The following is a 14596-nucleotide window of genomic DNA, read 5'->3' on the forward strand; positions in this document are numbered from 1 at the left end:
TCTGTCTCCCAACACAGTAACAATATCAACACAATCTCAACAGGCTTCTTTTCGTGGTATCATTGAGAGCCTCAGCCTCCTGTCTTAGCCTTGACTCAGTAAGTGTTCTTAGGCAGCAGAATTCTTTGGTAGAACTACTTCCAAGTTCCAGCCTTATTAAATGACCAAGCCCCTGGAATACCAAAGGGAAATCTGATAACTTGCATGGCCAAGGAGGACAAGGACACAATTAGAGTCACAGAGAGAAAATAGTATTATTCTATAACTCCAGACATCTGGTCCCCAAACCAGTGCATTGTGTTTTAAGACCCTCAGGATGGGAGCGTGGACACTTTCGTACATCTAGCTCAGCTACTGAATATGCCTTCAGATGTACTCCTGCCTGGTAGAGGGTTACCAGCATTGTCTTGTATAAAAGATCAATCTGCATAGTTCCATTTAACCATAAACCACCAAAGATTTTCTTTTTCAAAATCCCCTGGATTTTCCAGAAGCCAGCAAACCCTAAGTTGGCCGCTGGATGACAAAAAGAACAGAAAAAAAAAAAAAAAAAAAATCCTTGGGGAATTCAAAGGCAGTTTCTTTAAATAGCCTGAAGCCACAAATAACCAAAAATATGAGTCTGGTTTTGGTTTGACCCTCTTTTTTTTTCTTTTTTTCAGTTCCGTATTCAAAAATGTCATCGAAATTACTGTTCTTCATCCTGTTTGAACCCATATCTATTTCAGGTGAAAGATTCAAGACTCTGAAAGTCATGTCTGACTCCAGCTTATGTCCTGCCTTCTCTGTCTGAAGCAGAAGATATCTCCATAGCTGATTCACTGCTTACCCCCATAGGCTAGAGCAGGAAGCTTTCTTGGGTTTTCCCACCTAGGTGAATCTGGCAGGGATTTGGCCTGCCAACAAGGTGTTGCCCTAGGCAGATTACTATGATCACTTTGATTACTCTTACTGCTTACTATATGAATAGTGCATACCTTAGTTAAGACTCTGGTTTACAAGTACTAAAAATTGAGCTAGGCCAGCTAAAAAAAAGAAGGGGCTTTATTTCCAATATACAGTGGGGTCTCCTTCTCCACAGACATTGGGCGTCTCAGTAGAACCAAGAAGTAGCAAATCTTTGAGAACGTGCTCATTTTCCCCATCCCTGCTTAGCACTGTGTGCTCTGTTTTATTCTTCTCTGTCTGCAGACTGTTTTTCTCTGCTTCTTAACCCACATAGCAAGAGTCCCCCAGTGTCCAAGTATCTACCAGTCCCTCAATTCCAGACACACCTGGGACCCACAGGCTGCCTCCTTAGTCCAGAGCCCACTTCCCAGGAAATGCAATCTCATTGGCCCAGCTTCAGTCATATGTCCACCCTGACCCAATCAATTATCATGGGGTGGAGTCATGTATTATAAACATTTCTCTTGAGAGCCAACCCACCTTCTAAGAAAAAAGGCTGATGTGAGTGACCCACACACCCCAGAATACACCTACTAAATTATTGTTTACTTTTTCAAGGGCTTCACTTGTTTATTTATTCACTCAATGAATATTTAAGTTATCAACATGTTCACCCACTCTGCCAGGAACTGGGCCTACATGTGGGGCAAACCAGACCAAAGTCCTTATCCTCAGAGAATTTTATCACCTTTAGGGAAGGTATACATTGTTTTAAAAATCATACAAATAAGTGTAAAATTATAATTGTGACAAATGTTATCAAGGTGAGGCAAACATATGCTAAAGTACGAATGGTGGTCGTCTCTTGGGTGGGAATATAAAGTCTTAAATTTTAAAAATTAATTTATTTAAAAATTTAAAAATTCTATAGTGCACATGTCCTTCTGTCATAATATTTTTTTAATTTGCATTTTAAAAGGATCACTGTAGTCGCCTGGTGAAGGGCCCAGTGGATGAGGGGGACTGCGAGAAATTCTGCAGTGCAGTACAAGAGGTGACAATAGCTTGGAGTAGGATGATGATGTTGGGGTGAAGTGAAGGGAACTGCTGGAGGTAGAGTGGCCTCTGTTTGGTGATGTTGATCAGGGATGAGGGAAACAGAGGTGCTAAGGACAGTTGGAGGGTGGTGGTGGACTGCACAACTGGGGGAATGGTGGTGCTATTCAGTTTTCTAAATTTTTTTAGTCTATAATATATGGGGGCTGATCTAGTCAATATCAAAAATTCCCTTTAGCTATCATCATCATCATCACCATCATCATCATAGTAACAATAACAATAGTAATCGCAGCAATTTCTTTTTTTTAAGATTTTATTTATTTGAGAGAGAGAAAGAGCACGAGCATGAAGGGGGAGGGAGGGGCAGAGGCAGAGGGAGAAGCAGGCTCCCCGAGAAGCAGGGAGCCCGATGTGGGGCTGGATCCCAGGACTCTGGGATCATGACCTGAGCTGAAGGCAGATATTTAACCGACAGCCACCCAGGTGCCCCTACAGTAATTTTTTTAAAGATTTTATTTATTTGAGAGAGAGAGCATGAGTGAGTGGGGAGAGGGGCAAAGGGAGAGAGAATCTCAAGCAGACTCTGCGCTGAGCGCAGAGCCCAACATGGGGCTGGATCTCACAGCCCTGAGATCATGACCTGAGCTGAAATCAAGAGTTGGTCGCTTAACCGACTGAGCCACCCAGGCGCCCCTCTCAGCAGTTATTTAATAAGCCCCTAGTGTGTGCTGTGCCAGGAATTGTGCTGAGTGAGCACCATGCTCGTGTATTTATTCCACAAATGGGAATTTTTTTTTTTAAAGATTTTATCCACCTATTTGACAGAGACAGAGAAAGAGTCAGAGAGCACAAGCAGGGGGAGAGGGGGAGGGAGAAGCAGACTCCCTGCTGAACAGGGATCCTGATGAGCGGGGCTCCATCCCAGGACCCTGGGATCATGACCCGAGCTGAAGGCAGATGCTCAACCCACTGAGCCACCCAGGCGCCCCCACAAATGGGAATTTAGTGAAAACAAGAATGTCCTCCTTTGTGGAGTTCACAGTCTAGGTGGAGGAAACAATGAAATAGGCAAGGGAAAATCAAGACTTTGGGACCCCTTCCAATCTCTATTTTTTAAATATTTGTTCAGCATTTATTTAAAGAGGGCTGGGAGAAATAAATTTTCTATTACATGTGCACTTCTTCCTCTACATTCAGAGTAAGGCGTTATTACATGGATTGAAAGCAATGTTTTCTGAATCATCTTTTATTTCATGGTTTTCCATACTTGGATAATGTCACTCACACACTTCCTATGAGTAAAAGTAACTTACATGGATATAGCTTCAAACTCTTAAAAGACATTTTAAGAGTTTCTTTTCTTTTTTTTTTTTTTTTAACTTTCATGGAGGTCAAATGTTTCCTATTTTTTGAAGTTCTCTCTCATTTTTTAACTTTGGGGGAGGGGAGAGGAGGAAGTTTTCTGAATAGTTAACTTCTTGGGAGGCATATTAAAAGTTTGAACTTAACTTAAAACCAATCATTCCTTCCAAGGAAATAGCTCTAGGCCATAGAGTGCTGCACACTGACCTTGCGGCTGGGGGTGACCCCTGCTGACTTACAGGGCTGTCTGCTGGCTGGGGTCAGAGCTGGCCCAGCCCAGTCTACAAGCGCAAAGCATCCTGTACAGGGCCAATGCAAGAATATTCCAGGAGATGGGAGGTGCTCATGCGGAGGGATTTGTAATTTCCACTTGGAGGATGCTGTTTAATGTGGCAGGAACTGGACCTTTTGTGCCAGCAGATCCTTGGAAAATCCCACCCTTTCAGGCCAAAACTTAGCTATTTGTCTACCCTGCTTAACACATGGTGGATTACTGTTCAGATTTTTAGAAACAAAATAGAAAATTCTCACCAATGGATAGCCAAGAAATCATGTAGAGGATGTCTGATTATTAAGTCATGATATTATTAAAACATAAGAATGCCAGCTCTATAAGCACAGGGATGTTGGGCTATTTTCTCATCATGATACACCCCCGTGCTGAGAACAATGTCTGACACATGACAAGTTTTCATTAACTAAACAGTAGTGAATATTTTTTACTTTTGGGGGCCATATGATCTGTTGCAACTACTCAACTCTGTATAGTATGCCCCTACTATGACCCTATAATTTCACTCCTAGTATAGATCCAAGAGAAATTAGTGCATACGTCCACCAAAAAAAAAAAGGAACTAAAGTATTTAAGCAGGATTTTTCATAATTACACAAAACTTAAAGCCACTCCGATGTCCACCAAAGCTGAGTGGATCAATAAATGGTGTTACATTCATACAATAGGATACTATATACCCGTGACAAAGAACAAACAGCTGCTATGGACAACACGCTGGATGATTACAGACACAATGTTGAGCAAAAGAAGACGGATCCAGGGCGCCTGGGTGGCTCAGTCGGTTAAGCGTCTGCCTTCGGCTCAGGTCACGATCCCAGGGGCCTGGGATCGAGTCCTGCATTGGGCTCCCTGCTTAGTGGGGAGTCTGCTTCTCCCTCTGCCTCTCCCCCTGGCTTGTGCTCTCTCTCTCTCTCTCAAATAAATAAAATCTTAAAAAAAAAAAAAAGACTCAAAGGGCACCTACTGTATGAATTGGTTTATATAAAGTTCAAAACAGCCAAAATTAATTTCTGCTGCTAGAGATCATATTAGTGGTTGCCTCTAAGAAGTATAAACTGGGAGGGGTCACAGAGGACTGTGGGTGCTGGCGATGGTGTTCATCTTGATCTGGGTGGAAGTTGTAAGTCATGCCCTAGAGTTGAGTACTTCAGTGTTATATATATTACACCTTGCTATGGACTGAATGTTTGTGTACCCCACCTCTACCCACCCCCAAAAAGTTCTTATGTTGAAATCCCCAGTGTGATGGTATTTGGAGATGGGGACTTTGGGAGGTGATTAGGTCAGGAGGGTGGGGCCCTCATGATGGGATTAGTGCCCTTATAAAAAGAGACACAAGAGAGCTTGTTTCTTCTCTCTCTCTCCTCCCCTCCCCCACCTCCCACCTGTGTGAAGAAACCAGGAAGAGAGTCCTCACCAGAACCCATCCGTGCTGGCCTTCTGATCTCGGACTTATCAGACTCCAGAACTATGAGAAATAAACATCTGTTGTTTAAGCCACTTGGCCTATGAAATTCTTGTTATAGTAGCCAGAATTGACTAAGACAGACCTCAATTTTCTTAAAAATGAATGAAATAAAAATAAACAAGTCAGCCTGGACAAATCTCCAGAAGATTCTGGTGAGTGAAAACAGGGCATGTTGCAGAAGGGCGTGTACAGTATACCATTTACATAAATGTTAAAAATTAAAAAAACATACCATTTACATAAATGTTAAAAATTAAAAAAAACATACCATTTACATAAATGTTAAAAATTAAAAAAAACATACCATTTACATAAATGTTAAAAATTAAAAAAACATACTATACATAATATACATGTGTTTAGGGATATAAACAGCTGTGGTTAAAATATTAAAATGGACAGGAAGGACACATACCAACTTCAGGATAATGGTGAGAGAGGGGAACCAGAAGATTCTGTAATTGTAGTAATACACGTCTTTTTTTTTTTTTTTTTTCTTTTTGCGAGAGAGAGAATGAGAGACAGCACGAGAGGGAAGAGGGCAGAGGGAGAAGCAGACCCCCTGCTGAGCAGGGAGCCCGATGTGGGACTCGATCCCGGGACTCCAGGATCATGACCTGAGCCGAAGGCAGTCGCTTAACCAACTGAGCCACCCAGGCGCCCGTAATACACGTCTTTTAAAAAAGAATTGAATGTGGTAAAATGCTCATATTTTTTAAACTCGGGTGATGAGAACTTATTTTTCATATTGCTGTCTGTACTGTGAAGTATGTTGGAAATATTCATAATTTTTAAATTATTTAAAGTGGAAATATAAAATCAATCAGTAGGGACAACGAATGTACTTTGATAGGCATAAAAAGACATCTATTTCTGTATTTTGTTATTGTTGCCCAGCATCAGGTGGTTCTTGATTCACAGAGACAGTCCTTGCAAATAGTAACAGTCTTTAAGCAACTTGTCTGGCAGCTGTCTGACACTTAAATGAAACTGTTCCAGAAGCTTGCAAGAAGAATAGCAAGAATTTTCTGTTTCAGTTACATTACTAATAATAACTAACAACTGCTCACATTCTTAAATTGATTCCATTTCTAGGAGGTCAAGGAAGGGTTCCTCTGCTAGATTTTGCCTTCATTGCTCAGCAAAAAGTACCTTTCAGATATACTTTGTAACTTTATAAAGTGTTCAGTGGGGCCATTTAAAAAATCTGATATCTTGGGGCGCCTGGGTGGCTCAGTCGGTTAAGCGTTTGCATTCGGCTCAGGTCATGATCCCAGAGTCCTGGGATGGAGCCCCACATCGGGCTCCCTGCTCAGCGGGGAGCCTGCTTCTCCCTCTACCTTCCTCCACCGGTGCTTGCTTGCTCTCTCTCTCCCTCTCTCTCTCAAATAAATAAATAAAATCTTAAAAAAAATAAAAAACAAAAAATCTGATATCTTAGAGTCTTAATGTGTCACATTTCTCACAAAATTTCAAGTATTTCTTTTTAATATAGAGCTGTGACTTAAGTTTTGATGTCATTGCTAATACTTTATCTTTTTTTTTTTTGCTAACAATTTATCTTAAGATAAAGTGCTCAATACTTTAAATTCTCAATATAAAATAAAATCCCAATATTGCAATGCAGCTTCAGCCTGCTTAGGTTTGTAAAAGTACCAGCTGAAACATGAAATTTAAATTTAATTCATTTAAATAAAGGAAGTATTTACCTAATAACAGGTTTTCTTTAACCAGATAGACAGTAATTTATTTCCTTACTTGAAATGGTCACATCAGCATCTTCCCCTGGCCTGAAAAGTAAAAAGTAAATTCTAGATCTCACTGCCCATATTATTACAAAACCCCAAAAAAGTCTGAGTCTTCAGTGTGCAGACTGCACTTCATCATCATTAAGAGGACACATATCATGCATTTTAAGATGCTGTATTCTTGATAATGGCTAATGCTTAATGTGTGTATTATATTGCAACCAAGCTGAGTTGGCTCCTCGGTGAATCACAGATAGAAACTACACCAGGTGGAGTCATCACACAAAGGAAACTTTATTTGCAGCAAATAAGAACACAGGGAATAACTTCCGAAGCTGTGACTCCCTGGGCAAGAGTGAATGGGTTCCTTTTATTTAGGGTTAAGATGAATATTTAGAAAGGGGAACCTTGTCGTCATATGTAAAGGCGGGCATAAGGTTACTACTATGCCTTAAGGAAACATGCCCATACGTACACTGTATGTTATGGAAATGAGGCTTATGCTCCTCCTTGGGTGGAGATTTTAGTATTTCAGGGAGGTAAAGGTAACTGTCGGTCTCTTGGACTCCATGGGTCACTTCATGGTCCACCTGCGCAGGCGTGAGTTGGGGGGTTAAGTTCAAATTGGTCTGCGTCTGCTGGAGCTCTTCCTCTGGGGAGTTGTTACTGCTTAAGGGGTAGTTTCAGTTTCCGTCATGGGATGCTCTGCCCGTGGGGTCTTTTGCCTGAGTTAAGACTGCAAAGAAGAGCTTAAGGAAAAATGTGGGACCCAGGTCAGTGGGTGGGTCCAAGCAACTGAGCAGTAAAAGTCAGGTCTTGGGGTCTGGCTGGTGACAATGTGACACTGAACCCTCAGACAGAAACAGACAGAAGCCACTACTTCCTCACTCCCCCCACCCCAGTCATTATTTTCTCACCCTCTGAATGTCACTACTATATTTTTGCCAGTATTTCAGGGTCCGTGTGTGTTTTTAGATCTTCTTCATAATAGCTATTCGGACCGTATGCGGCAGAGCTGTGCGATGCAGAAAGGGTGTGGGTCTGGGTTTGGATTCCTGCTCTACCATTATTCTTTGTGCAACCTTTTTAAGCTTTGCGTGAGTCATTATTTAACCTTTCTAAGCTCAGTTTCTTGCCTATAAAATGGGGATAATAAAACTTAATTTGGGGGGGGTCATTTCCAATTCTTGGAAAATGGTCAGCACAGTGTGGGCATGTGGTGAATCTTCAGTAACCGTTAGCCGCCACCACCACCATCATCATCATCATTACTCAGAGGAGCACATCTTTCTCTGGTCCTGCTGGTTTGTGAAGACCGTACATAACCTTCACCTTCAAACATTAAGCAACTTGGGTTCATCGATTCATTCAATAACGATTGTGTGCTTACTCTGGGAGCAAGCTAGACCAGAGCTCTGTCCTTAAGGAACTTGCCTTTTTAGTGTGATTGGTGCATTTGCCAATTTCTCTCCGGGTGGAATGATCGGGCAATGGTACTTGTCGCTCTTTCACAGAGACCTGCTCCTTCAAAGTGCTCGCTGCTTGTTGCTCGATTCCTGATAGATCCGACTGATAACGGCTTGAGGTTTTCTAAGCTTCTCCTTAATAGTATGTTCTTCTCCTCCGTGTGCAATGTGTTATTTATGGGCGGCACTGGAAGTGCGTGTTCATCACCAGACTTCTTTGCATATGTTTTTACAAAAGCATGAAGCTGTTCGATTTCCGTGGAATGAAATGGAAAGCCTTGTTTTCATGCTCCACTGTGTTTAGTCTCAAAATGGCATTGCAGTTTGGCAGGGTCTATAAAGCTAATTTGCAGAATTTACTACACAAAACACATTTAGGACTTGGGTAATTTTTATTGCCATAAAAGGTGACTTCCCCAAATGACTAAATATCGTTGTTCTTTCTAGCCTTGGAGTGGGCTTTGCATGAGATTTCCAGTACGTTGCTTTCATCAGTGAGGCTGAGGCTTTGAAGAATTGGTCTAAGGTGGGATATTTGATATCTTGTCCTGATCAAACTCATCATACTCAAATTTCCTTCTTAAATATTCTGTTTTTCACCATAGCTATTCAGGCACTCATGTCTAATGGCTATAGCAGGATCGTGCCTCGATGAGAAGTATAACCCCGGGAACGGGTTACTGCAGGACTGACACGTGAATGATAAAGAGCGCAGTTGCCCTGTGGTCACCAATGTATTCCCACTTGGAATTATAACACATTTGGATGTGGATATTGTTGCCTGAGTTTTAAACATAGTTAAAACATAGTTTTGAAATTTTAATTTTCACAGAGTAATGTGTAGCCGAATTGTGTTTATGGAGAGACTTATAGATGTGTATCAAGCACTGGCGGTGTCCTGCTCATGTCCCCTCAGCTCATTCCAGAGATCTGCAGCTTCCGTGGACTTTCCATACCCAATGGCAACCTCTCCCCTCTAGCACCTGTGTTTCTCTGTCTGAGAACTTTCTCTGGCTGTCCTCTCCAGAAGCTATAGCCCCTATGAGTTAACATACAACCAGTAAGCAACTAGAGTTAGTGAATAAATCCCCCAACTCATTCCTTGGACCATCCTCAAGGTGTGTCCACAGAGTCTCTCGAGGGGCACAGTGGGATTGATCACCAATTGCCCAAAGTGCTAACCTGCTCAATAACATACCTTCATTGGCTTTTTCCCCTTCCTGTCTCACTTCTCCCATGCCCTCACCACGCTTCTCTGGATTATGTCCCTCTAAAATGACTTGCATCCAAATCATTGACATGGGACTGCTTTGAGGGGAGCCCACAGTTAGACGCCATGCACCTTAAATGAGGTAGAGGGATTCCCACCTAACTGATAAGGGTGCGCTAGGCACAAAATGAAGTGCTGTCCAACGCAAAGTAGATCTCCCACATACCACACCTGGGCCACCTCTTGCCTCTTGAAGAACTGTTCTTGTCCCCAGAAGAACTGCCTCCCTGGCCATTGGTTGAAACTGGGGACCTGATCCAAGCCATGAATAACACCCCACACCATTGCAATTGTGATTGTCCATGGAGAGAATGTAACCCACATTGGAAGAACCAGAAAACTTCCCGGGATTTTTCTAACTGGTGCTAATCGAAGAGAATCTCTTTCCTCTCAGAGCTATGAAGTCCCAAAGCTGACCTCGGCCATCTCTCTCACCACACAGAGAAGCCTTTCACAGTGCGAGAGTATACAGCGAATTCTCAGAGAGAGGCAAGAGACGAGCATCAGGAGCATCTTTGTGGCATTTGAATCCTAGGACAGTTGATCCTAAACCAGGTCCACTCTGTCCCTCCTCATAGTTCAGTTTGTGGACTTCTCTACACATCACCACGTTGGCATAAGCTAGTTAGTGACTTTATCGTTGTTCTTTTTTTCTCTTTTTAAGATTTTATTTATGGTGTGCCTGGGTGGCTCAGTTGGTTGAGCGGCTGCCTTCAGCTCAGGTCATGGTCTTGGGGTCCTGGGATCAAGCCCCGTGTCGGGCTCCCTGCTCAGTGGGAAGTCTGTTTCTACCTCTCGTTCTCTTTCTGCCCCTCCCCTGCTCATACTCTCTCTCTCTCAAATAAATAAATAAAATCTTAAAAAAAATAAAGTTGTTAAAAAAAATAAAGATTTTACTTATCTGTCAGAGAGAGAGAGAGAGCACAAGCAGGGAGAGCGGCAGGCAGAGGGAGAAGCACTGAGCCTGATGCGGAACTCGATCCCAGGACCCTGGGATCATCACCTGAGCCGAACGAAGGCAGACACTTAAGCGACTGAGCCACCCAGGCGTCCCCAAACTTTCTTATTTACAACCAAAGAACCTTACTACAGACATTTAACTCTGGGGCAGAAAGTTGGATTAGGCGTGAGAATATAGAGCAGGAGAATCACTTTTTGGATACTGTGTTTTTCAGTCCTACAATTTCCATTTGATTCTTTTTTAGTTTCCAGATTTCTCCTGAATTTCTCATCTCTTCACCCAGTATATGCATCTTTTATTGTAGACTCTTTAACATATTTATCAAAGTTATTTTAAAGTCCTTGTCTGACTTTCAAATCATTAATGGCCATTTCCATTTTGAATTTAGAGCTATGAATTTAAGAACTGATTTTTAGATTAATAATAGAAAGACATAATTCATGTTTACACATGCTTATCTGTTCTATGCTCATTAAAGTATATTCATTAAGAATTTATCTTGTTTTGGGGTGCTGGGGTGGCTCAGTCAGTTAAGCTTTCCAACTCAGTTCATGATCTTAGGGTCATGGGATCAAGCCTGGCGTCAGGCTCCGTGCTCAGCAGGGAGTCTGCTTGAAGATTCTCTCCCTCTGCCCCTTCCCCTGCTCTCTTGCTCTCTCTCTCAAAATAAATAAATAAATCTTTAAAATAAAATAAAGTAAAATAAAATAAAATAAAGTCCTTGTCCGTCTGGGTTTGAGTCTGTTTCTATTGACTGACTTATGTCTTAATTATGGGTCACATTTTTCCTTTTCTTCACGTATCTAGTAATTTTTTATAGTGAACATTGTGAATATGTTCTAGAGACTGGACTCTGTTATCTTCCTCTGATGAACACTTTCTTGCAATAGGCAGAGAAATTATTGGTTGGATTACGTCTCTTAAAACTTGCTTTTAGGGGGGTAGGGTGGGAGGGATGGGGTGACTGGGTGATAGACACTGAGGAGGGTATGTGCTCTGGTAAGCGCTGTGAATTGTGCAAGACTGTTGAATCTCAGATCTGTACCTCTGAAACAAATAATGCAATATATGTTAAGGAAAAAAAAAAAGAAGATAGCAGGAGGGGAAGAATGAAGGGGGGGAAATCGGAGGGGTAGACGAACCATGAGAGACGATGGACTCTGAAAAACAAACTGAGGGTTCTAGAGGGGAGGGGGGTGGGAGGATGGGTTAGCCTGGTGATGGGTATTGAGGAGGGCACGTTCTGCATGGAGCACTGGGTGTTATGCACAAACAATGAATCATGGAACACTACCTCTAAAACTAATGATGTAATGTATGGGGATTAACATAACAATAAAAAAACAAAGAAAAAAAAACCTTGCTTTTAGGTTTTGTTGGGGTGGGTCTATTTTGGTTTTAACCTTACTGCTAGGGTGAATGCCTTAGTCAGAGATACAGTCTTTACTCTGAGTGTGGCCCTTCCACGGTTTCAACTGAAAGCTTGGGCTGTTTACCAAACTGCTATAGCTTGGCAAGACTTTCAACTCCAAATTCTGTCTTCCCTGTGATGGGCAATGGCAGCAATCTCTGCTCAATCTCTGTCAGCCCTCAGCTGATGTGTTCCCCTTGGAATCCTTGGAGTCTCACCTGGACATGTACAGTTCAAGGATCAGCCAAGGATTTGAGAATAATTTTTACACATATTTGGGGGCTTTCCACTCTGTGACTCTCTCCTTGCCAGAATTTTCTCCTCAAGTTTCAGTCACTGTTTTTGCAAACTCCTTCTCAGAATCATTAGTCCCTCAATGACCCCTACCCTGTGCAAGCTGACTGAGGCTCTCTAAGTGTGGTCCTCAGACCAGCAGCATTAGCATCATGTGGGAACTGGTTAGAAATGCAAAATTTTGGGCCCCACCCCAGGCCTAGTGAATCAGAAACTCTGGGGCTGGAGGCCAGCCATCTATACTCTAACAAGCGCTGCAGAGATAATAATATACACTGAAGTTTGAGAATGATTGCCTTAGGGAAAAGCTATACGAATGTGGAGTTTCCCTTCCTTTACTGTCTGGATGCTCTCCAGTGCCATCAAGTAGGTTCCTGGGTTTGTTTTTTTTTGGGGGGGTGTGTGTGTCCAGAATTCATAATCATTATTTGTAGAAGGGATTAGCTTTGAACAAGCTACTCTGTCAGATGGGAATTTGGACATTCACTTCTCAGTGTATATTCTGTACTGTATACTGTTTGATTTTTTTTCTCCTAAGGATCTACATTATTTAAAAAACAAATTTAAAATACTTTTAATTGAGATTTGAATGTTTATAAAACCCTAGAAGCACCTTATAGTTTCACGGAATACAGCTGGAGAAATCTCTAGTTTAAACCATATGATTGACAGTATGGGTGGGGATTAGCTTCAACCTTGTCTAGGAGCATCTATCTCCATGGCAACTGTCACCATAGTATCGGGCCTAGGACAGAGGTGGTACATGAGCTCGTACAGGGTGGGGAGGAATGCAGTGTGGTATCTTCCTGGTCCCCATTCCAGGAAATCCCAGAGACATGCCTCTCACCTTGATAGAAGAAGCCTGCAGATAGCAGCCAGATGGAAATGACCTCTTTGCTGCTCATTACCAGCATTCCAACCTGTTTTCAGGATGAGGCTCTTCACTCCCGTGGGTCATATTCACATCAGCTTTGGTTCATCAGGCCTCACGTGTTAACCTCACCTGCTCACATTGCTCCTCCAGGAGAACAGGGACTCCCCCTCAAGAAGGAACTGACCTTAGGTTTCTCAGTATTCCCACCCTACGGACCTATGGGATGGAGAGGAAGTTCATCTAAAAAATCACCCCCCCTCCTTTGCCTGTACCCACGACAGACCCACTGGGGTTTTGTCCACTAGGGAGCAGGCACTGGGCAGTGCTTCCTCAACTTTAATGTGTACGTGAGTTCCCTGCGGATCTCGTTAAAATGTAAATCTTGATTTAGTGGGTGTTATGGGCTGAACAGTGTTCCCTCAAAACTCATACGTTGAAGTCCTAACCCCTACTACCTTAGAATGTGACTGCATTTGGAGATATGGTCTTTAAAGAGGTAATTAAGGTTAAATTAGGTCCTTGAGGTGGGCTCTAATCCACCTAAGAGGACTGGTCTCCTTATAAGAAGAGGGGAATATAAACAAACACAGAGGGAAGACATAAGGAGAAGATGGCTATCTACAAGCCAAGTAGAGAGGCTCCAGAGGAAACCAACCCTGCATACACCTTGACCTTGGACTTTAAGCCTCCAGAACTGTAAGAAAATAAATTTCTGTTGTTTAAGCCACCAGTCTGTGGAACTTTATCATACATAGCAGCCCCAGCTGACTAATACAGGAGGTCTGGGGAGGGAACTGGCAGTTTGCATTTCTTTTTTTAAAGATTTTATTTATTTGACAGAGAGAGACACACTAAGAGAGGGAACACAAGCAGGGGGAGTGGGAGAGGGAGAAGCAGGCTTCCTGCTGAGCAGGGAGCCCGATGCGGGGCTCCATCCCAGGACCCTGGGATCATGACCTGAGCCACCCAGGCGCCCCATAGAGAGTTTGCATTTCTAACAAGCTCCTGGATGATGCTGACACTGCCCATCCAAGGACCACACTTTGAGTAGCAAAGACCTGGAGAATCTGGTCCCTTTTTGTTTGATGGCAATGTCCGCAGCTTACCAAAGCACTGAGCGGGTGGGGAAGAAGAGCGCTTTTTCCCTCAAACTCTGCCTTCCTTAAGATGGCTAAAGGTAATTGTTCTCAGCCTTTTTGATTTGCATTACTTTTGAGATATTATAAACATGAGGCACCTTTCAGGGGATGAGGTTAGATTATATAAGCAAATAAGATGGACTGGATAATAACAGTAGGTAAACTGGGGACCTCACGCCCCGTCTAATGTGAGCAAGCTGCCACTCGGTCTCTGAGCCAGAAGATGAGCTTAGTGTGGTCATATTTTCCAAAGTTTCAAGAGAAGCTAGAAATTTGGGTTTTTACATTAAATCTCTAAATTTTTAAACTTTTAAATGTTGGCAACTCCATCAATTTATTTTTGAAGTGTGAGGCAAACGAG

Source organism: Phoca vitulina, unplaced genomic scaffold, assembly GCF_004348235.1.
Source record: "Phoca vitulina isolate PV1807 unplaced genomic scaffold, GSC_HSeal_1.0 scaffold28, whole genome shotgun sequence".
NCBI lineage: Eukaryota > Metazoa > Chordata > Mammalia > Carnivora > Phocidae > Phoca > Phoca vitulina.